The 24,244-nt window shown below is 44.2% G+C and overlaps 1 protein-coding gene across 1 annotated transcript in view; it reads right to left on the bottom strand.

The window, feature by feature from the left end:
* Positions 1–24,244, bottom strand: part of Bach2 (BTB domain and CNC homolog 2) — a 332,975-nt gene that overhangs the window by 144,145 nt on the left and 164,586 nt on the right. The window contains exon 3 of the mRNA XM_055599432.1: positions 6,503–6,651. The gene's annotated coding sequence lies outside the window, so the exon portion shown is untranslated. The remainder of the gene's footprint in view (positions 1–6,502; positions 6,652–24,244) is intronic.

The following is a 24,244-nucleotide window of genomic DNA, read 5'->3' as shown; positions in this document are numbered from 1 at the left end:
GGGGGGGGAGGGGATGGAGAGGGGGAGGGGGAATCAAGGTACTCTATGCTACTTCCCCACACCTGTACCCAAGCTGATATCAAACACAACTGAGGATATTTACAGCAGTGCCATCAATTGCTGGGTGTAGACGGCAAAATAGATCAAGTGGAATGCATGCATTCATTCCCCTGCCCCAGATGGCCACAGAAATATCCACGCTAATCAACAGAGTCTTTGTTCCACAAAGGACACAGAGGATCTGGAAGGGTGCAAAGAAGTCTACCTTTTCAAGGAACTTCCTGTCTTATAGAGGGAACGGTAAACATCTCCAAAGACCCATTTTGTAATCCAAATTGCTTCCAGCAGCTGCTTGTACCAGATACTAAGATAAGGGGTGGGGATGGCGCTGCTCAGCAGCGTTAAGCAACCCTTTAGGCCTCACCTGAATTTTCTCTCAGTGTTTTAGCCCCCTTAACCCTGGCTGAGCTTTCGGAGTCACCCCAACCCTAAGAGGAAGCCCCCTACAGGGCAGTAAGGGCTAGCAGAGCTGCACACTAGGTCCCGGTGGTCTATGGGGAGGGCGACAAAGCTGAGTGAAAACTCTGGTTTAGAACAGGAGGAGGCAGGCACTTGGATGGGGTGAGGGTTTTACGGGAGTCTGTCTTGCTTGGATTAGGGATGAGGAAGGGGGAAGTCAGCCTTCCCTGTGCCCACCAACGTGGCTTACTGGGCACTACGACTTTCAAAGCAAGCAGTCACTGTCAGTGGACCTAGCACCAAAGTCATGTGTACAGAAGCAAATCTTTCTTTTATGATCCTAGGAGCTGCAAAGGTGTCCCAAGTGCATCCGACATGTTTCTTTTATTTTAATTGAGTGTAGGAATGAGAAGGATGGGTGAGAGGCGCTTCCTCCTGGTAAAGATAATGATAAGTCCACACGTGTCTGTGTGAGACTGAGTAACAGAACTTGGAGGAAAAAATAAAAATGCAGGCTTTGTTCTATAAGATGATGTCTAATTGTGCTGCTATTTCCAAGTGCCACATAGTATAATTGCTGAAGAGCATTGCTCATGAACTTGTTGGTTGAAAACAGTTTGGAAAAATACACAAAAGTACCTAGCATAGCTAAGTTATATCATTGTAGCTAGATTAGAAGGGACATTTGTTTTTATTCTTTTCTGTGAGTTCACAGATCATGTAGAATAAACATGTGCCCACAGACAGTTCAGCCGATGATGGACCGCTTAAGGAGGGCAACAGTGTTCACGCTGTGTGAGTGCACACTGAGACCTACATGATAAAACTGGCCGACGAGTGAATCTCCTGTTAAGTCAACAGGACTTTACTTTTGCAAAAATGGATACAAAGTTACCTCTGCTTTGCCAAAGGAAACAATTCTTTTTCGGATTCTGGCTTTTTCTAGAAATTACAATAGTTAATACTAGGACTCACTTAATCATCTGACTGGATGTCACTTAGGTGTAGAGTACGGGAAAAATCATCTAGACACAAAGGTTTCCAATCAACAACCAAGGGCTTGCATAACCCTGTGGCTTGCAGAGCTCCCCAGCTCTGGGGAGGAAGAGCAGGAGGGCCCCTCAGCATTCCCATTCTTTGCAGTTTTCTCCACACCGGCTGCAGACACCAGGCCCTGTTGTGATGGGTTGAATGGGGTTCCTAGAAGGGCAAGCTGCCACCACGCCCTTAAGGTGAGGCTCTGATCTGAGGAGAGTATACGCTAACCCTGCCACACTAATATTAACATACGAACGCAGCCCTTTGTCACCAGAGTTTCATCTAAGAAAGAAAATGTGCAAAATAAGCCTGTGAAATACAAATGCGGGAGGTGAGTACTACGAAAATGTCCTGCAAAAGGCCACATACCTCGTGGCCTGACGCTTTGGGGGCTTTCCCCTCGCTCCGTGGCCTCTCCTTGTCTTGGGAATGCTTTCACCGACCTTTTAGACATCCTCACTTTTTCTGACATCCCTCCTCCCCCACTGCCAATGCTGGACACAGAGACTCCCTCGGATCTTAAGAAGGCATGGATTTCTCTATTTTCCACCATCTTCCTCCTAGCGACTTCAGAGTCACAGCTTGCCTGCCCAGCTGTTTCCCTCTCGACTCTAATAAAATGAGGTACTTTAGCTTCCTTCTGAGTCTGTTTTTAAAAATTTCTACTTATTGTGTGTGCACGTGTGTGCGTGTGCGTGGGTGCTGCATTCATGTTTAAATGTACGCCACGGTTCAGGGGCGGAAGTCAAAGGGCACCTTGCAGGAGTTAGTTCTTTCTTCCATCACGCAGGTCCCAGCATCAAACTGAGGATGGCAGGTGGCGAGCGTCTTTTAACTGCTGAGCCATCTTGCTGGCTCCCAGAGTCCATTTAAAATTCTTTTATTCATGTGACTAACAGCCCATGAGAGGGAACCCTGAGTTCCCCTGTAAGAGTCTCATTTCACTAGTGTCAGCTGCATCCACAAAGTCACTGCCTTAGCACCCAGCAGGTTGGAGGCCATTGGAGTAAATGGTTAAAGCATTTATGTGGCTAAGGCCAAGGCTTGGCAAGGAGCTTTGCCGTGCAGTACAGATCAACTTCTCTGGAGACTAAGAGAGAAGACTCCGGAGGTTCTGATTAACATGTTAACACGTATCTCCATGCCAGCAATATCCCCTCCCCTTACCATTAGCATGCATGCAAAAAAAATTAATTAATCCTGATGGTTCCATGAATAGAGGATAACTGTGAACTGAGCTGAGTCTGTTAGAAACAATAAAACCAAACATTGCCCGAAAAACACACCAACAGAACTGTCTCCAGTGTGATGATCTTCAATGACCACAGAAGCTAAATACACAGGTTCGTGGGGCTGGCTCAGACACCACTCCTGTCAGTGATTTCATCAGAGCTTACAGATTATTCCTAAAGCACACGCAGAAGATCCAACCCTTGGCTCTGGAAGTGACACTGTTTCTTAGGAACATGACTGAAAGCACACGATGCCGTTTTCTGCCCTGTGCCAATCTATCTGTGATAGTGCAGGGAAAGCTTAGACTAGAGGACTGAAGAGGCTTCAGTATTCTGCCTAAGGAAAGGGAGCAGGTGCTTTCTGTTGAAGGTCCTTCCAAAGAAGGTTCCACGTCCACAATTCTAACACATTTAGCTCTTCTGAGTGATTCACCGTGTAAGAGGCTGAAGTCACAGCCCCCTTAGGGTACGCCTTACCCGCACCCTCCAGAGCCACCTGTCTTCCAAGCCTTGATCTCTGAAAAGAGAAGTGGGCTGTTGGGGTGTGATGGAGAAGGGCTGGGGTGGGGAGTCGGAAGGCCAGCTAGTCCAGGGCCTGCCTTTTTAGGTTTCAGGTGGCAAACGTTCCAGTAAACGCGTCAGCGTCTGCAGTCAGGCACATCTGACCCTAAGAGTCAGGCTGGCCGACAGGGAGGGCTCCGAGGGTTCTCCATGTCATTCTGTCTGGGTAACATCTGGTTGGCTGGTCTCTTCTGGGGAAATGTACCGACGTGCCTCTGAAATTATGTCATCTGACCTTATGGGGTGCAGGACCTCCTCACTAGCTCAAGTTCAGGTGCTGGCAGGTCCAGGGGGGTATCAGAAGTGAATCTGTCCTTAGTTTCTTCCTCCTTACACTCACTGGCTTCTCCTTTCTACTATAAACTTTGGTTTTACTGTTTTCCCTCCATAACATTTGAGTCAAAAAACCTTTGTAGCTTTGCCATGGTCTGTAGGACCTAAGTGAAACACAGAGTTGACTGCCAAGAAGGATGGGAAAGTATGGTGTGAGGATGAGGGGACTGACTGCTAGGTGCTAGCCTTGAATTTCAAGATTTCGTTGACTCTTTATTCTGGGTAATCCATTTCTGTAAGCCGAAGTTCCGCGTTTATGAGTGTGTATACATACACATGGTCAGCCCCCAGGGATAAAGTCTGAAGATAACCACAGATCTGAAGAAAAGATGCTACTAGTTCCAATGGGAATCTGCTGGCTGCGCTTCCCGGCCTGCTTTCTAGGAACAATAAAAAACGAGAAGCAAGAGAAGCAGAGGTGGGGGACTAATCCAGCGCTTCCCACGGGACTGCAGGCTGGTCAGTCCCTGTCCTGTTCTGACGGGCCTAATAATGCCTGGTCCTCTTCTCAGTACAGTGCCTGGGTGGAGGCCGGTCCTCCTCCCCTGCCTTTTCTCACATGCCCACCGTCAGACACGCAACTCCATGACATTGGCCCAGCAGCCTCTCCGGGAACCGGAGCAGCCTCACTGCACACTTCCTCTCATCTGAGCGAGGCAGGGGCAGTTTCCGGCACGCCATGCAGACTTTGGTAGAAACTATCACCGTTCTTGGCAAACTCCTTCGCTGGGTTTGGAGAGGTGTGGCTTTCCTCCATTAAGGACTCCATCGTGCGGTTGAGCCTCTGCCCCTGCTCCACTTGGGGGCTGAGCAAAAGGTGGCAAGAGGAGAGGGCAGGGTGCCACTGCCCCCTCTCCACCTGTGATTTCACTCTCGAGAACTAGTGTTCTTGGAAGGAAGGGTGAGCTCTGCTATTTAGTTGTTTTTTAAAATTATGTTGAAATATAACATAATATATACTGTTTTAATAATTTTCAAACGCACACGTTGGTGATAGTAAGAACATGGACATTTTTGTGCAACTGACATCACCATTAACTACGAAAACATAACCTTTGCAATCCATGCACTGTACCCGCTAAACGGCAAGTCCCCCGCACTCCTCTGCCCCTGCTCAGGGCAGCCACTAGTCTACGTACGGGCCGCATGAGCCGACAACCCCGGGTACCCCAAATGAGCAACAACACTAAACATGTCTGACCCGTTTCCTTTAGCAAAACGTGGTTGGGTGGCAATTGATTAATTAACAGTAACCACTCTCAGTCCTGACGGGTTATAATAAAATCAGTGCAAAGCCCATGTGCTACTTTGAGTGACGACATTTACCACATCCAAGTAAAATGTTATAAATCATAGTGCTATAGCACAAATTTAAAGTGCTCAGCAATTTCTCAGATGTTTCCTCATTATTACAATTTTTCAGTCGAATTTATTCAACGAAATAAAAAAAAATGCTTAACATTTCTACATTGGAAGCTCAGCAACACACACTATGCTCACAGACGTGTGTAGATCTGTATGTCCACTTACGTGTATCCAAGGGAACATCTGTTTAGCCAATCTCTTAATTTTATTTATTGATTTATCTATCATTACGATTTATTCACTTTGTAAACCCGCTGCAGTCCCCCCCCGCCAGGGCTTTCTATCTCTCTTCTGCCATAAGGATTCTGGCACTCTGCCCAAAGTTTGGGTATGAGTCTCAGTATCTCCTTCAATATCCTGGTGGATAGATTCTTTCAGAGGTCCTTTGTGGAAGGCTCCTGTCTTGTCCCTTGTCTTCTACTTCCGATGTCTATCCTATTTGCACTTCTGAATGAGGATTAAGCATCTTCCCTAGAGTCCTCTTTACTGTTTAGCTTCTTTAGGGTTATAGATTTTAGTATATTTATCCTATTTTATATGCTAATATCCTCTTATAAGTGAGTATATATCATTTGTGTCTTTCTGCTTCTGGGTTATCCCACTCAGGATGATCTTTCCTAGTTCCCACCATTCACTTGCAAATTTCATGATTTCCTTTTTTTTTTTTAAGCACAGAGTAAACTGTTTCTGGCAGGTAAGCAGCTAGCCTTTTGGAAGCTAACACAGTAACACTGACCTCAAAGTAAGGCAGTACCATGGCCTTGGCAACCCATAAAATCTGAGCCTTGCTGCGGGGCTGTTTACTGGAGATGTGCCTCCTTTCCTGCATCTTTTGTAGATGACACTACCTTTCAGTGTAGCAGGGCGGGGTGCTACTATAAAGATTCACTTTGAAAAGGAGTAACAGAGTCTCCAACCCAGGAGGAAAGACCTTCCCTTTTGACCTATCACACATGACATGCACACCTGTCAAGGGACTACGACCACTGCTTCAAGCTAATCGCTGCACCATTATCTTAACCTGACCAAGGGCAAAGAACGGCCAGCTCCATAGGAAGAAAGCCAGCATGTCGTGCTGTTTTCTGAGATATGTGTCCATGCGGTAAGTACAGGCTCTACATCTTCATGTATTTAATATTAAAGCAGATAGTTTCCCACCTTCACCATTTGCTCCTCTAACACACTTGAGTTAAAGCAGTGATTCTCAAAGTGAGGGCCTTGGAGCAACCACGTCGGTGTCACTGGAAACCGCTGGTAAAGCAGGTTGCTGGCTGGCACGAGATCTACTGGCTCAGAACTGCCTGTGTGATTCTGACAAGCTAAAGCTTAAGAACCGCCAAGCTAAAGACACAGTAACAATAGGGATTTCAGCCCCAGTTTCTCGCCTCATTTACAATTCTCAGAATGTTCTGTCGAGGGAAGGTAGCTCTTGTGTGTGTGTTTGGGTTATTGGTATTGTCACCTCATGTTCACCCTTGTTAAGTTAAAGAAAAGGAATCTCAGTAAAAACTTACAGATAATTTCCCCAGATCCTGTCCTGGCTTCGGGTCTTAGGATGCCGGGCACTGGGCAGAGGAAGAGATGAGAAGGCTACAGCAATCCATTCAGACATGGACCCCCCAGCTCGGCGAGGCAGCCTTGTGAGAGATCAGTGAGTGTCCACCTAGATGCAAAGGAAAAGTGCATTACCAGAGTGAGCGCTGCTTGTGTGACCCCAGCCTGCTGCTTCATACCCGCTTTCCAACCTATGGACGATCCAGTACCCCACCGTGCTTCTGGCATTCCTCTTGACTGGACCACAGGAACAGAGTAAGACAGATTCCCCAGGCACCAATAGCTGGGCTTTACTCCGGTGGAAGACCTCTTCTCCAGGTGCTTCCTGCCGACAAGCCTCCCTTCTCAGGCAGAGGTGGCTAATATCCCGTCGTCCCATTACGTCCTGTTCCATCTCGGAAGGTTTTCTTTAACAAATTCAAACGCCCCAGTTTACAGACCTATGTGGGTGTCCTAACCAGAAGGGATTATAACAAATGATTAACTTGTGAATTCTGACTGACAATGATGTCTTAAATGTGTCCATTTTCAAGTCAGTATGACTTGGCTGCCTTTAGCCCAACCGCAGATCCTTTATCTGGCTTTCATCTATAAAATTAGAAATATTTGTTTTCTCTTCCCTGATGATGAGCTGAAGTTTGTTGTAGAGCATATAAAAAAATAGGTAAGAACATAAGGAGGAAAATAATGACCAATGGTAAACTTGGCCAGTAGGTGACTACGGATGTTCTGCTGGTTAGGCCCACAGCCTCTTTGTGCACAATTCCTGGGGTTGGATACACTACACTGTTCAGATTTAGTTTTGCTTTGATGGGATAGGATGCAACTAGCACTATTTAGCCTTATATGTGTGCAACCCCTCTTATTATCTAAGTTAAGCACTCCACAGTTAAGGAAGTTCAATGTTTCTATGTAAAAATAGAGGTTTACTCATTAATTGGGACAAAATACGCCTCACATTAATTCAGACCAGGTTTTTCTACCAAAGAAGCGCTCTCTCTCTCTCTCTCTCTCTCTCTCTCACACACACACACACACACACACACAAACTCACACACAGAACTGTTGGATTTAAAATTGGATTGTGGACCAGTATTATTTTCAGATTCACAAACATACTTGGGAGATTTTTTTCATAATTTATTTAATTACTGAGCATTCCCCCAAGTTGCTACAGTTGTTAAAGCATACTTTTAACTATCTCTGTAATGGTATAATACTTCAAATGTGGAGTTATCAGTTGTAGTCCTTCATTATCAGTGGACATGACACCAAAAAGCCACCTGAGTATCAGGCCACCTCACTTTCTGACCATTCTTTGGGACCCTAGAAAAACGATTACCAGATAGATGATGTGATGTCAAGGGTGTCTGACAAGTTTTTTTTCTTTACTTTTTTTGAGGTTTTATATATTATTATTTTATATATATAAATGTTTGCTTGAATGTCCATGTGCATAAAGCCCACTGTGTGGATTGCCTGTGGAAGCCAAAAGATGGTGTCAGATCCTGAGACTGAATTACAGATGGTTGTGAGCCAGGAAGTAGGTGCTGAGAGCTAAACATGGGTCCTTTGGAGGCACAGCCAGTACTCTTTTCCCTAAAATATTATTAATTTTTTTGAGATTATAATTTAATTAGAACATTTCTTTCTTCTCGTTCCTCCCTCCAAGCCCTCCCACATACCCCTCGAAAATCTCCTTTAGGTTCATGGCCACATTTGTTCCCCTAAATGTGACTGCATGTGTACACATGTATGTCTATGCATACGTGTTCCTAGCTCCAACCTGTTCAGTCTGTCTAATGCTACCTTTATTTATGTTTTCAGGGTTGTCCATTTGCCACGGGGAACCAGCTGGTGTGCTCTTCCCTGGGGAGGACCAGCTCTCCTGCCCCCAATGTTTCTGCAATGGAACAACTTTAGCTTTATCTATAAACTCGACTCCTTGTCCAGCACTTACAATAACATGGCTAAGATTTGAGAAGTCGGGGTGTGAGTACTTTCAATTTTATTCTGAGAGTGAACTAAATTCATCTCTTCCAGCAATCTTACATAAAAGTTTTAGTTGTCCTATTAAAAAAAAACCCTGAAAGAACAAAGATCTATTAGAAGTGGACTATTTGTTCACTGTGGTTTCCTTTATAATTTGGGAAGCTTGCTCCAGATACTCAGGAGCCTAGGTGGGTGCATGGCTTAGAAAAGGTTTTCGTTTGACATGATCAGGTACATAGTTAATTCTGTGAGTTCCCCAAGCTTGTAGGGTACAAAATATGAACTGCAGAGGAAATGCTCCTCAAAGAGCAGACTTTGTTTCTCCTAATTGCTTAGGGACGGAGAGGGAATAAAAAACAAAATTGCCACTAGTAGCAGGAACACTTAGCAGAAGCTCTTCAGATGCTGAAACTGTACAACTAGCATTTGCAAACCTAATTACAAATCTGGATTCTCTCATTTTAAAAATATACTTCAAAGCCGTCCATGCTGAACCAAAGTCTGTGCAACTGGCAGATTATCAAAGTGTAAAAAAAAAAAAAAATGCATTGCTTGGGTAAAGCAATAACTTTCAATATCGCTAACTCCTGAACTGCAAAATGCCACAGGCCAAAAACTAGCAATGCCACATGGCTCTATTACCGTACATGTACAAGAGTTCCTAGTTCCTAAGTCCTGAGAGACAGCGCTCTGTGTCACAGTGTCTCTGCTATGCGGGCAGGTGCTCTGCCTCTGAGCCTACCACTTCACACAGGTTCTATTTAGGATTAAATGAGGTGGAAAATCCATATGTACATATGTGAATATATATATATACATATATATGTGGGTTTTTAGTTTTGCAAATTATAAGACCTACAGTTAATGTTAAAATCACAATCTTGCCTTTTATTAACATTGTTGGCAGGTATATGATATCAATCCCCATTTTACATCGAAGGAAAAACACATGAAGAGATAGCCAATAAATAAGTGAATATATACATATGTGCATACATACATACATACCAGATTAAGTGTTGTATTTCTCAGTTGGCCACAAACTAACTGAGTGAATCTCTGGGTCTTGATTTCTTGGGGACATGAAATGATTCTTTTTTTTTTCTTTGTGACAATATTTTATTTAATTTTTTCTTCATCAACTTATTTGTTCATTTCACATCCTAATCATAACCTCACTCCTCCTCCCCTCCCACTCCCACCTTCCTACCCACTTCCCCCATGCCCCTTCCCATGAAATGACTTTTAAGGTCTTCTTGAGGCTGATGGTTCTGTCATTTGGTACATGGCCATAACAGTGATACATGAGTCTTTGAAATGATGCTTAGAAAGCAGCCCCTCCTCAGACTCAAGGCACCAAGAAACCAAAAGCACCCGCCACCAATCTGAGGACCACAGTGGTGGGGCAGCAGCCTGAGGGCCCCGTTACCTTCTAGGATGGGACAGACACTAGCTTACTCATTTTGCTTGGGCTGAATACGGGACTAGGCACCTTAGGGAAATGGCCAGTGCCTCTAAATCCTCAGAAGACAGTGGAGAGCCTAGAATACTGAGTTTTTTGTTAACTCAGACACTTTACCACTTTAACAGCTGCTTTAGCCAAACAAACTGATATGGCCGAATGGTGTCTTGCTCGCCGCAATCTGATTGCTCTTTGCCTACCAGTCTCAAGCAGATACGGTAAAGAGGCCTTTTGTGTTACGTATATGCTAGGGTCATAAATGACGTTCTTAAAAGTCCTGGGGCCACTACTTTAGGTCTCTATGAAAATGGAAACCTCAGCATTTGCACAGGACAACAAGCAGCCTCAGTGTGGCTACCAGGTACCTGGAGTCTAGCTGGTAAGAATGGAGGGCTGGTCTTAAATTAAGTTAAATTTAAATAGCCAAATGTAGATAGTCAACAGATATAGGACACTTCTTTTTTTTTGGAGATCTTTCAGGCCCCATGACCCACAGGATAGCATGTAATGCCTAAATTCAGCCAGGAAGCTCTGTAAACTGTTCTCGTCTCTCAAGACTAGAGAACCATAAAGGCTTCATTCCTTAATGGCAATTTCTAACTAGACTGATATCTGAGGACCTCACACATGAGGTGGCTCGCTGGACAGCTCTTAGGAAAAGGTGGGTGACGTGCTACGGTACAGCTATACCAAGCATGACAGCAGTCCTTTTTCATTTCTTCTTATTTACTGTTAAGAGAACCCGGGGAAGTTCAGAAGTAGAGATGTGAATGGTTTCTAGTCATTCATTTCCAAACAAAGTAGCATACTGCAAATGTGGGAAATTATCTGTACATAATTCCCTCTTGCATAATCTAAAATTTACTTAAAAGAAAGAGTCCTCAGGACCTGCATTCTTAAGGTAGGAAAAGTAAATGGTTTTTAATTACATAAACAGTCATAAAAATGTTCAAGTGGGTCTCCAGCTGTAAACAGTGGGCAAGGGAACATTTGTACCAATTAGCTGTGAAACGATTTGGTTTTCTGGAAAGTTGTATAGGTGAGGCTGATTGCATTCTTTATCCCCGACAGCTCAACTCTTAGCTAAGACGCTCTTAGTGGGTTTAATAGGAGGCGATGAGCTACTTTTCCCAGCAGAGTACAGGTGGAGGCACCTTCACCCACACCATGGATCTCACACCAGCAGAATCACTTCTTTGAAGCAGAAAGGTAGCTCAGGGCTTGTCTCACTTTCCGCATCACTCCTCTGGCATCCTCCTAGCGTTAATTGCTAATTGCTTCTGCCCACCTTCAAGGGATGCAGGGTAACACAAAGAGCAGAAAATAAAGTATTCAGTACGTCGGAACACGTTCGTGCTGAGCCTGAACACACACTGGCTAACCAGCAAGCATAGTGGCACCATGCTATGGGAATAAGTTTTCAGGCGCATTCGCTCCCCTTCATCAATGTTATCTTAGAAAGTGAAAGACTCGCTACCTAAAACAGCAGGAGTTTCCTCAGCAGGGACACTACATGGAAGATTATAGTTGGCCAAGGTGAGTTTTCTGGTTTCAGGATACCACTTCTGTCCAAAATCAGTCTACTGATTTGTTTTTTTTTTTTTTTTTTTTTTTTTTTAGGGCTAATATCAGTATCAACCCGCATGTACACAGGACACACTCACACATTTCCCACTCCAGTGCTGGGTGCCGAGAGAATGGATAACCGTCAGAAAACAAAAGTTCAAAGCTAAATTCCGAAGATAAAAATTACATTTAGAGACTATTTTCTACTATAAAACGTCAACTCTCACATAGATCACAAAAATTTCTGCTAAAATGTTAGTTATAGGTTCATTGACAAACATGTTTAGAATAGTTCCAAAGCCTTACTTATATCAAGAAAGTCTAATAAATGGGTCACTATTTTGTAGCCAGAAAAGCTTTAAAAAATGACGGGTCAACTTGGTGTTAAATTTTGGAAATTAGAGATATGAATTTAAAAGTTATCTTTTAAACAGATTTTAAGCATCCACTTATGAGAAGATGTTTGGATTATAGATTTTGTAGTTTTTGTGTCTTCTTCTACTGGCCTGGGGAAGTAATATGAGGAAATATGCCCTGTGCACACCAGTAAAACAGCAAAGCAAGGCGGCAAAGCGGCAGGCGCTATGAGAGTCTGTACAAACCAGATCGCTTCGTTAGGGCACATGCGCTGTGAAGCACACTAGAACTTACAGCTGTGTCTTGTGCCCTCCCCCTGTGGTACCATCTTGCTCTCAGAGGTCTCTCTGGCGGTGACTGTGAGCATATGGTGTTGGTCCCGGGTTGCTGCATTTCACAGTGAAAACCCACAACAGCTACCTCATCCTGAGATCCAGAATCTGAAGGAGATCAGCAGCCCCAGCAATGCGAGTGCAGAAAATGTCTGCAGTTCGTTCTCAGAAGGCATTAGGGGTATTCGTGCCCGGCTGACTTCACGACTAATACACCACATAGCCAGAGCCCAAGCTCACCAGGGCTGCAAGTGGGCAGGACTCGTGGGGCCTTCTGTCAACTTAGGGAGGAAAGCTTTCTTGGAGGGGCGCCAATGATGTCTTAACTCTTTCTGTAGCTTCAGTACTTGCTCAGGTTGTGACCTCTAAGATCTCCAGTCTTCTAGGACCTCTGCCATCTCCCAGAAGACAGACAGGTCCTGCAAAGTCCCCCTCCTTCCTGCAGAGCTGCACATGCCTCTTCGCTTCATCCGCAGATTGAGCTGCCTCTGTGCCATCCAGGTTACCGAGGTGCAGATGCTGACCCCACACTCACAGTGAGCTCCTGAGCCGACCCTGTGACAAGCTGGGGTCCACACAATGGTGGCCACTGAAGCAAGGAAGGCTGCAAGAAGTCTTGCCAAGAGCTTTAAAGACAGGTGAGCAAGCAGCGTCTAAGGGAGGCACCACCTCAATAGCAGATGTTTCCGTGAACCTAACCACTCCAGCAGAAAACCCAGGAATTATCTTCGCTCCTCACTAACATCTAGGCCCTCAGTAAAGGCTGTCAGTTCCACCTTCACATCTCGTGTCAATATGCCCCTCCTTGCTCCTATTTTACCAACTAGGATTTATCACTGGGCTCACTACCATCGTCACAGAAACTGATCTTTTTTTCGATTTTCCTCTGGTTTGTAGGGTCCGCAGGATCTCTCTGGGTTAGATTGCTCACTACAAGATTCTGAATGGACAGTTCTCATGCATAGACCTCTTTTCACACAAGATTTTATCCTATCTATGTTTTTTTTTATAGTAAGTATCTATAACTTACAATTTACCATTTTAATCATTTTAGATAAACACTTTAGTGGCAGAACATACCTTTTATATATCTATATGATATAATGAAAGGGAATGAATATTTTTTTAATGGTCAAAACCAAAAATAAGACCAAAGACTTACAGCAAGAGCCTGAAGGAAAAGACACTTTGATTGTTGTGCTTTGTTGTACATAAACTCTTTCCTATAGATCAGGTTCTAAGTGACACACCCTTCTTTGCTTTTTGGCACCTGACACTAGGGCTGTGGGAATGCTGGCATCAGGAGCTTTGGGTGTTTCTCTAGGTCATATGCTGGTTATAACCATGTTTGCAAGCATCAAGCAGCCAGGGCATCCCAGCCTTCCAGGTCTCTGAAAGGGCAGTATTTTTGGAAAGTCAGCTTGTTTTCCCAACATGCTGCGTCTAGATGGAGCTGTTTTTGTCATTGGTTTGTTTTTAAGCAGGGTTTCAAAGTGTTGACAAAGAACATAAAGAATATCCCTTAGCCATTCAGCATTTAGTTCAATTCCACAATATATTTATCAAGTAGAGTATTTTTCTTCCTTTCTCGGTTTAATGACCTCAAATGTACCAATATCCTGCCTTACCTAATCCCCTAACAAGTCCTATCAAATGCCAGGGCAGAATCAAACTGCCTGCAGGCAGTGAGATCATTCACTAAGAATTCATTTTTATTCCAAAAATTGGGAGTGCCAGACCATTCAGTGTCATGTATCACACAGCCAGAAAATTAGCCTGGCACTCCAAAATAATGTTTAACATATTTCCTATCAAAGGTCCTTCTGCAACCTGATGACTCCTTCCTCTTAAAAAAATAAAACTCACAAAACTCTCCATGTGGCAATCAAAGGTTCAAGGACCTTTCCAAGTCTATTAGGGGTCCTCTGTGCAGCTGTGAACTCCAGATTAAAATCTCCTGTAAAAGAACAAGAGTTCACATTGTTCCTGGGCCAGGCACTACCTGAGTCTCCGGGACATCTCGAGGTGCTTTCCTTCTGCACCTTTTCCCTCAGCACTGGTTTGGCGTTAGGAATGTCACCACCTGGCTCCTGATCAAGCACATTGTTAACACGGCTGCCACAAGCTAGCAGACAGCTTTGGCAACACCCAGTCCTCTGCACAGTCTACGGTATGTTGTTCTGCCTGATGTTCTCCACTCTACCGCTGTCATCTTAGATCCTACCTAACTTCCTGTCACTTTTCTTTTTGAGCCTTTCCACCATTTAAAAAAATTAAACTGAATTCAAACCAACAAACAAAAACAACAGTAACAACCTCCCTCTTTGAATTCAATTCTTTTGTTTTCTGCCCTAAAGTATCATTTAGCCTTTCATATGTTGTTCCTTGAGAGTTAGCCACCTGCTCACTGTGACCACCAAGTGTGGCTACCTCTGTTCAGTCCAGGCTAGGGTTTCTTCTCCAGAAGCAAGGTGGTGAAGTAGATAGAGAAGCGGTCAATTGGGAGAGCAGTTAACCAACTGTCCAGGTAATGCAATGAAGGCTCATTTTCTGTAGCTGAAAAGAACCCAGGGAGCCAATCTCAATTTGCAGGACACACATCCAGCTTCTAAGACCAGAGTGCAGCCAGCCAATGGCGGTGCTTCTTTCTTTCCTTTCTAATTCTCCACAGATGAGTCCCAGCACTTAAAAAAACAAAACAAAACCCAGTACCCCAGAAGCCAAGTCTATTTATGTCGAGTTTTCAGTGTTTCTCCACAGGTTTACCGAGATACAATTCATATGCTGTGAAATTCACAACTTTTGACATATATGATCCAGCAGTTTTTAGAATATCCAGAGTGCGCAACCCTCACTACTATTTAATATCAAATATATAATACCTATCACAGCCAGAAGGAACTCTATAGCCATTGACTGATCTTTTCTTACTCCTTCCTTAGCCTTTGGCAAACAGTAAGCTGGTTTCTGTCCAGACACACTTGCCCTATCCTGCATCTTTCATATGCTATGTGGCCTTTGCTGCTTGGCTGACTTTTATGCATCATGTTGCTTTCAAAGTTCACTTAGGATGCAGAGTGCAATGATCCTTCATTACCTTTAATAGATAAATGACAATCTGCTGAATGCAGATGTGATGGTATATATTCTCATTTAAATTAGAAATGTCTCCCATACCCCTAAGCAGTTGAGAGTTTGATCCCAGTTGGTGGTGCTGTTGGTGGAGGCTTAGGAAGTATAGCCTTGTTGGAGGCATATGTCACTGGAGGTGGGCTTTTTCTAGTTCGTGCTCTCTGCTCTGTGCTTGCTGGTCAAGGTGTGGGCACTCAGCTCCAGCTGCCATGCATAGTCCTTGCTTCTAGGCTTCCTCACCAGGGTGGACTTTTAACCCTCTGGAACCAGAAGTCCAAATAAACTCCTTCTCCTGTAAGTTGCCTTGGTCACAGTGTTTTATCATAGAAATAGAAAAGTACTTAATAGAGTGTACTATAGTTTAGGTCTAGATTGCACCACAAGGCTCATGTGTTAAGGTTTGTCTCCTGTTGGTTTTAGAGACAGTGTTTCATGCCCTGATGGAGCTAGAACTTCCTATGTAGCTAGTCTTCAGTTTGAGATCATCCTTTCTCTAGCTACATACCTTGCCCGGATAGTCTGTTTCTCCTAGGAGTTTCAGAGTTTCTGCATTTGGCTGTACCGAGTTAATCATTCTGTGTGGTGTAGGACGGAGTACTGTGATGTCTGTTGAAGTGGCTCTGTAGTGTGTACTAAATAAGGAAGCGTGAGCCCTCCAACTTTGTTCTTCAAGATCGAGCTATTCCGAGATATTTCCATATGAATTCTAAAACCAGCCTGTGAATTCCTGCAAAAAAGCCAACTGAAATTTTGATGGTGATTGCCTTGAATATGTACAGTTTGAGTAGAACTGTTATCCAAGTGTGTCTTCTGATTTATGAATATTGGATGTCTTTCCATTATTTAAGTTTTCATAATTTCCATAGTGTTCTATAGTTTTTGGTGTTCAAATGTTGTGTTCTTTCCTTTATCTTTTTGTTTGTTTGTTTATTTATTCATTTATTTATTTTTTAGATAGGGTGTCACTATATTCCTCAAGCTGGTCCAAAACTCCTAATGTGGATTCAAACTTGAGGTCTACCTATCTCTGCCTTCCAAGTTCTGAGACTACGTATCCCCACCATACTTGCTTTTTTCCTTAAATATGTTCCTAAGTATTTCATTATTTTTGATGTTACTGTAAATGAAATTTTCTTCATTTTCATTTCAGAATTTCACTGTTAGCATATAGAAATAAAATTAATATTTGCATGTTAACTTTTTCAATTAGTCCATGCTGAATGTACATGCTTGTGGATGGCATGTGTCTGTATGTAAGTGTGGGCGTGCGTGTGGAGATATTGGTTCTCTCCTTCCACCATGGGCTCCAGGGATGAGACTGAAGCCTTTAGGTTTGTGTTGCAAACACATTCACCTTCTAAGCACTCCTCTGGCTCATGGATGTTGTATTTTAACCCTATAAACTTGCTGATCTTGGCTGTTAATTCAAATAGCTTATTGCAGGTCCAATTTTTTGGGGGGTGGGTTAGAGTTTTAAATAGCTTTTAGTATTCTGAAGCACAGGAAAAGTTTAGCCCAACAACCCAGAGCTTAAACTGCACTATAGCTGCTAAGAGCTCACACTGCTCGCCCCCCCCACCCCAGCAGGTGCTGTCCCTTCTCTGGGCATAGCTCTGGCAGCATATCTCTCTGCTGGCAGCCCCCATAATGACGAGAAGGGTAAGTCCACGGTGAAACACGACCCTCTTTCCCATAGAGTGATGTTATACAGAGAGTCGAGGTCACAGTCCCCTTGTCTATTTATATGACGTAAGCAGGTGAGGAGTACCATACTTTGAGAGCGCCTCACCATTCTCAAAATAAAAGAATTTCAGTTTCCTTCCTGGAGAAACTGCACTCTAACTGAGGTCCAGGTAAAGCCATCCAGAACTGTTCTAGTGTCCGGACGTGCTCCCCCATAGACACCTCTGCTGAGGTACTTCCTTCTCCCCAACAACCTGGGGCTCTGTCCCCAGGCACCTCATTTTGAAGGGCAATGGTGGTTATTTCCACAAAAACCGCCATGTGTGGGACAAATGATAATCATTTCATACCAGACACGCTTTGCTTCAGCCAGCCATAACTCAGAGCTGCTTTACACCTTTGATATGTGAGTCACCGACCTGAGGATGCAGCTGCCCAGAACACCCAGGCGTATGAAAGCATCAAAATATCACACTTTGATTGATTCAGAGAGTTATTTTCTACCACACGCGGTCTGAGAGTTTCTGTGCTGTCTCTGACTAGCTGGGGCTCGGTAGGAGCAGATCAAGCCACCGGCCTACACTTGGGAGACCATCTCTTGCCCCCGGTACAAGATCCCAGCAGCAAACCCCCGCGCCCGTGGTCTCCATGCCAAGACGCATCCGCGGGACTCTAGTCTGAGTATAATCTGGGTATCAGAGTCATCTTTTGAAGAGATCCTAGAATTTCGGTTTGACAAAAATCGAAAAACATTTTAGAAAGAAAATCGGATTTGTGTGTAAATGAAGAATATTCCTGAAAAGAAAGTCTGTTACGAAACTGAAATCTGGAGACCGCGGTGGTGCTAGGTTGAGTCATCAGTTCCCTTTACACCCTAATAATCGTCGGCTCTTTGATCACAATGACTGCTCTGGGTGATGCTTTTCTTGTTTGCTTTTTTTCAGTACTTCATTGTGTAAACAGGTTGTCTCACTACCGTCTTGCAAACATGTTTACATTTGGGGATCAGAGGGAACATCTGCTAGAAACAGATTTCATGCTTTTCTGTCAACTTGGGGAAATCTCAATCGTGTTTCTTGGTAATATTCTTTTCAAAGCTCTTGGAGAGTTAAATGAACTTCTGTTGGCAGGGCACTTGATGGCAAAGAGTGACTGCACTTCACGTAGGTACCGAAAACTCTGTCCTGAAAACCCAGCTGGAGTAACGAATAACCGGAAGCAGGCACTAGCCTCCATTTTTCTAGATAGGAGTAGGTAGAGGGGCTAAGTGACATGGTCGATGGGAAGGTAGCAAAGGGGGGATGACCCAGTGACCTTTCATCTGCACCCACACAATTCTCAAGTCTCAGAGGTCCTCTGATATTATTTCTAAAAACAAAAAGTTATAATTCCTCATACTTTTTTGAGATTGCTTGTTCTAGAGGAGACAAAGGTGAAGCTCGGTGGCAGTCACAGAAAACCATCAGGTTCCTTGTCCAGACCTTGTGTTAGAGTTATGGGACAAGTGGCCTGTGCAGCAGGGAATGGGGCAAAGCCTGGAGATGAGGGTATCAACAGGAGGGCACAAAGATTCTGACCACACCAACAACATCTGTCTCTGCAGCACCCACAACACTGACGCCTGTCTTAGCATGACAACCTTTCTGCAGCATGGACCAAACTCATTCTGGTCACTCGAGTCAAGGCAAAGGCTGTGTATGTGCTGTCCTGGAGGAAGGGGACATTCCTATAAATGTCCACAGGCAGACAGGCCTTCATACCCTGGCAAGAAGGGCAGTTCCACTTCAGCCAGACCAGAGAGCCCCTTGTACCTGTCCCTCCTTGAATTCTTGATTATTCTCTACCTTCAGTGCCCCAGAATTTTCTCCCAGGGGTCCCAAGAAAGACTCAAAGGTCTGTGAACACCTGTCTCCTTAGTCTTTCCTCAGGGGCAAGCAAACAACCAGGGCAGCTGCCACCAGAGAGGTGGTGAGACGTTGGCTCAGTGGCCTGGGAGTCCTCCAGCACGCAGGACAGCTGAGGGTGGGAAAGAGGAGAGCAGAAGCTGTTGTATATCGGTTCCCACGCTACCAAGTCTCTAGTTAGAACTCCGAATTCTTGCGTAGTATAAATTCAACCCTGTCTTCCGGCCTCTGAACACTCACACCAAGGCAGAAAGACTACAGACATAGCTCAGACAATCGGCTTGTGAGATTTATTTGTAACAATTTAATATTTAATCATACCACACAGGGGCCAACTGACTGGGCTTGTGCCTGAGGCCTACGAACAAGAAGCAGATGTGTACAGATCCAGGTACACAAGGGCGGGGCAGGGGCAGACTCGGTGGACACGAGTTGCCAGGCTGCAGACATTGACCCTCTCTGCCGCCTTCACCTCTGCGGTTTCTTCCCTCCGTATGCACTGACATGTTCAGCATGTTCAGCAGCAGGCTCCTCTGACAACTTGGTGGAACCAGTAGGGAACCAAACCAAAAGCAACGAGCAAAGCAGGCATGGAAACAGAACACCAACCATAAGGCTGGGCTGCAACAGAGGTTAAGCAGCAGTACACGGGTGCACAGCGGTCCGGGCCGTCTTAAAACTTACACGACACACCCACTCTGCGCTGCTTCTTGATTTGCAATTTTTTAATCTATCTGTAAGGGTGGCAATTCTCCAGTTACCACTGAATAAGGACAGATGACAAGGAAAGGGCAATTTTCCTATCTTTAGTCATCAAAACACACTTTGAAAGCCCGGCATTTAGACCTTACATCCTAAATTTGGGACTCAAAGCTTTGAACTAATTGGCTCCAGCCTACCTCAGGTTGGCCCCTGGACCATAGCAACAGTTTCTCTCAGGGTTACCATTCCCTGCAACAACCTTTATGCTTTCTGTTCCTCTCCTGGCTCCTTACCTGAACAACAGACTTCAGAAGGGAAAGGAAAACAGGTCAGGGCTTGTGGCCTCTACCTAGGCTCAATGCAGTTTTCTTTTCTTTCTTTAGACAAAGACAGGGCATGAGAACAGCTCTTGTTTGAAGCCAAAGTTTCACCCAAACATCTAAAGCAGTTGAATGATATTTATCCCATCGAATTATCCTCCAACAGCAAAAGCAGCAAGGCATGGATGCCCCAGTGCAGAGCACATGCGTCTGTCCTCACGACTTCAATCAAGTCAGCAGTTAATGAAAAGGAAGTCTACATTTCCAAGAATAAACCCTACCCAAAATGGGAGCATTCTGGGAGTTGTCTGGTGCAATCTCTACTATGGACTGAACAGCAAATGGCTGGCTCTGACTGAGCGCTGCCAATGAGTACAGTGATACCACCACCTCCCAGACAGCCAAGTTCATCTTGGAAGACTCTGTGCACAATGCCTTGCGTACATCATTATAGCGTTTTCTCAGAGGCAAGTCTGCCTCGTGCTACCCTAAAAGAACTGGTCTGTGCTCCAGGGAAGACACAAGAATGACACCTACATACTCCATACTGAGAAGTGCCCAAGCACGGCAGCACGTTTTCTTTCTACCTGTCTCCTCTGTGTGACTTCCTTCAACTGTCACTCCAGGCACCCCGAGTCCTTTCACGACCACTCCATCAGGCTACTGTCTTTGGAAAAGTTAAGCTTTAAACAAAAAACAAAGTTATGAGCAACATATCTCAAAATGTGACCTTAAACGCAAGAGTAATCCTAACGGTGAGGAGCAGACAGAATGGTCTATCACAGAATGGTCTGTAAATGCCAACCACAGTCTCCTCAGCATTTCTGGGAGGCTCCATCACAACACTAACATGGACTGTGCTTGTGGGTGAGAGACCCTCCCAAGCCCTTTCACTCAGAGCTACTTCACCCTGTTTCCTGCATTCCATTTGTGCCTTTCATTCTGGAAGGGTTGACAGTACGACGGTACATCTTGACACATTTCTATTATCAAACGCCAACTTGCTCAGGTCTGAGCCCTTGATTTTTTTTCTTTCTTTCCTTTTTTTCTTTCTCTGTTTATTCACTCCCTGGCAAACGAGCACATGAAAGACACTTTTACTCAAAGGATTTTTCTTTCTATGATGAACCCACACTAGGCATACGAAGCAGTAGGCAGTCAGGGTGAAAATGAACCCAGGAAACAATACCCTTCAGGAGCTGGTTGGTGTGCACACTGTGTGGAATCTGCTCGGCATATTCTGAGAGGAAAGGCTGGAAAAACACTTAGCGTTTTTTCTTCCCTCTCTTGCTGAGAAGTCTCTAACACTGAAGGCTGTTTAATGAGGGAGCAGACTTCAGGATCTCTGTTCTATGCAGGGTCCTGTCCATGGGACCCAAGGACTCGCACAAGTCCTGCTCATATTGAAACCAGACACAGTTCACTTCCTTTTTTTCTTAAACCACCCCCTCACCTGGGACATGTCTTGAGATGACACAGAGTTAGTCATGTGTCACTAACTTGAGCTACAGAAGGTGTCTTAGATAGGGTTACTATTGCTGTGATGAAACACCATGGCCAAAAGCGACTTAGGGAGGGAAGGGTTTATTTGGCTCATGCTTCCACACCACTGTTCATCAATGAAGGAAGTCAAGGCAGGAACTCAAGCATGGCAGGGACCTGGAGGCAGGAGCTGATGCGGAGGCCAGGAGGGGTGCTGCTTACTGGCTTGCTCCTCATGGCTTGCTCAGCCTGCTTTCTTATACAACTGGGTACCACCAGCCCGGGGTGGCCCTACTCACAATGGCCTGGGCCTTCCCCATCAATCATTAACAATTAAATGCCCCATAGGCTTGTCTGCTTACAGCCCAATCTTACGAATGCATTTTCTTAATTTGATGCCTCTTATTTGATGACTGTAGCTTGTGTCAAGCTGACATACAATGAGCCATCACAGAAGGGAATGGTTGGTAGTTATTATCACTGATGATAATATTTCAGATGAACAGTATTTTCTGGGAACGAATCATAGCCCATATATCCTCTAGTCCCTAGAGTCATATGTGGAAAATTTAGACGCTCAAACTCCAAAACAATTTCTTCTGTTGATAGACATGTAAGGGAGATCAGGAAACATCCCATCAGAGATTTATTGCTGAAAGGGAACAACCAAAAAAAAAAAAAAATCCCAAGGCCCTTTTTGCTTAACCTTTGTTTCCCTTCAGGCTTTTGCAGAGCAGCCTGGCAGGATCAGACAGAGGGCATCATGGCACAAACTGGTTATCAGCAGACACTCTGGCACTGCTCAGAGGAAGAATGTCACCTTTCACTCGCTGGACCCAAGCAAGGGAAAACAAACAGCAAACAAATCCAGAATTTAGGCTCTGGCTTGTCCTGATTGAACTGAAACTCAGGTTAGAATAATCTCTGCATATAATATTAAAGGTGGGGGCAGAAATCACGCAGGATCTTTGGTAACCAAATCCTGCCCTCATGAATGGATGAATCCACTTGTGAGATGAATGGATTTATGGGTTATGTTGGCAGAGCCATTTGGCTGAATTCTTCACATTCACCCCGACAAGTGACATCATTTATCATCATAAAGATGTTGCCCTGTGACTTTGAACCCAAACTATGAGCTATAACAAACCTTTCTCCTTTTGTATGTGGACTGGGTTATTAAGAACAGAAAAGGGTTAAAACCCTTCTGTGCTCCTTCAGCTGTAGCGGGCTCTCTCACTGAGGGTGTAGAAAGGATCTGTCCCACTCTTGGGCCTCTCTGATGCTCCCCCTCCTATGTCTATCTAGAATTAATCACTGTTCTCCAAGCTCTATATCCTATCCCATATTCTCCCTCATTTAGGCAATTTCTTCCTAAATTTACCTTCAGTCTCTCTCTCTCTCCATTCCTCCCTCCCTCCCTCTCTCTCACCATTTCCATTGTCAAATGAGCCTGTATAACATACCTTTCAACTTAAAATCCCTCTTAGCTTGCTCCAGATGCTCACTGCTTCCCTACTCCTGCTCTGAAGGAAAATCCTCAGAAGACTTGTATACACTTACTGCCCTTTCTCCCCCTCCCTAACCTGTTTAAGCAGGATTCTTGTTAACAAAAAAACCTGCTTTGTGTTAGGGTCTCCCAAGAGCTTCCTCTTGCCAAGTGCACACTTGAGTCCTCCGGTGGGACCCAGCTTCTTGGCGTCCTTTGGCTGAGCTTCCTGCTCCCGCCATGATGTCCCTGTCCTGGCTTCTCATCTGCCACTCCTGTGCTCCTTTGCGCTATCTGTGGTGCGCTGGTCCTCTGCCCATCTCTGTGTCTTAGGGTCCAGCCTTGGGTGTGCTGCTGTCTTTACCCACACTCACTGCCAGGCTCCTGGCTTTTGTCACCAGGATGTTAAGGGCTTCCATATTTACTATATCTCAACTTACCTCTTCCCCTTCTCGCAAACAGTTCTCAGTTCTATGAGTTTTATCTACTGATATTTAGCTACGTTAGGAATTAAAGTAGATACTTCAAATCCAATTTCCTACTTACATTATGAACTAGCATACCCATCATGTATCTCAAGAACAATTCTTTTTTTCCTACTCCTTCCACCCAAACCTGTTTCTCTCAAGTTGACATCTATCTATCTATCTATCTATCTATCTATCTATCTATCTATCTATCTATCATCTATCTATGTATCTATGTATCTATGTATCTATCTATCTATCTATCTATCTATCTATCTATCTATCTATCTATCTCTGTCATAGCTCCTTGGGAGAAGATCAATCAAACTGGGTAGTACCATGCTTTCACCAGCTACATCTCCATAGCACATCACAAGCTGGACCACTTACTAGTTCAACATATCTGAAACACATCTGCCCAATAAAACTTTTACATTTTTTGAGAACCAATGAAAATACAAAATAGTTCTTGACTTTGTGAGTCTTATAAAGTGGTACTTAGCCATGTTAAAACAGAAAATTAAATTAAAAGGATACATTGCATTTGGAATAAATTATTCTAAGTAAACATACCATTTTATGAAAAATAACTGTATTCCAACTAGACAAGAGACTTTGATTTACATTTTTGAAAACCTCTTTGCTTCCTGTCTTAATAGAGGATTGCTCCACTCTTGTACCTGCTATTGCAGTCAGTCTGTGGCCATACAATGATTTGATTCAGGATATAAAGAAAATCTACCTTTTCACAGATATATAGCTAGAAATGGCTAAAATATTTCAGTTGCCTTTGACAACTAATATTTCAGATGGG

The sequence above is a fragment of the Psammomys obesus genome, unplaced genomic scaffold (assembly GCF_907164565.1).
Source record: "Psammomys obesus unplaced genomic scaffold, mPsaObe1.curated_primary_1811, whole genome shotgun sequence".
Taxonomy (NCBI): domain Eukaryota; kingdom Metazoa; phylum Chordata; class Mammalia; order Rodentia; family Muridae; genus Psammomys; species Psammomys obesus.
The sequence above is the reverse complement of the archived record's forward strand: the minus strand, read 5'-3'. Positions and strand labels throughout refer to the sequence as shown.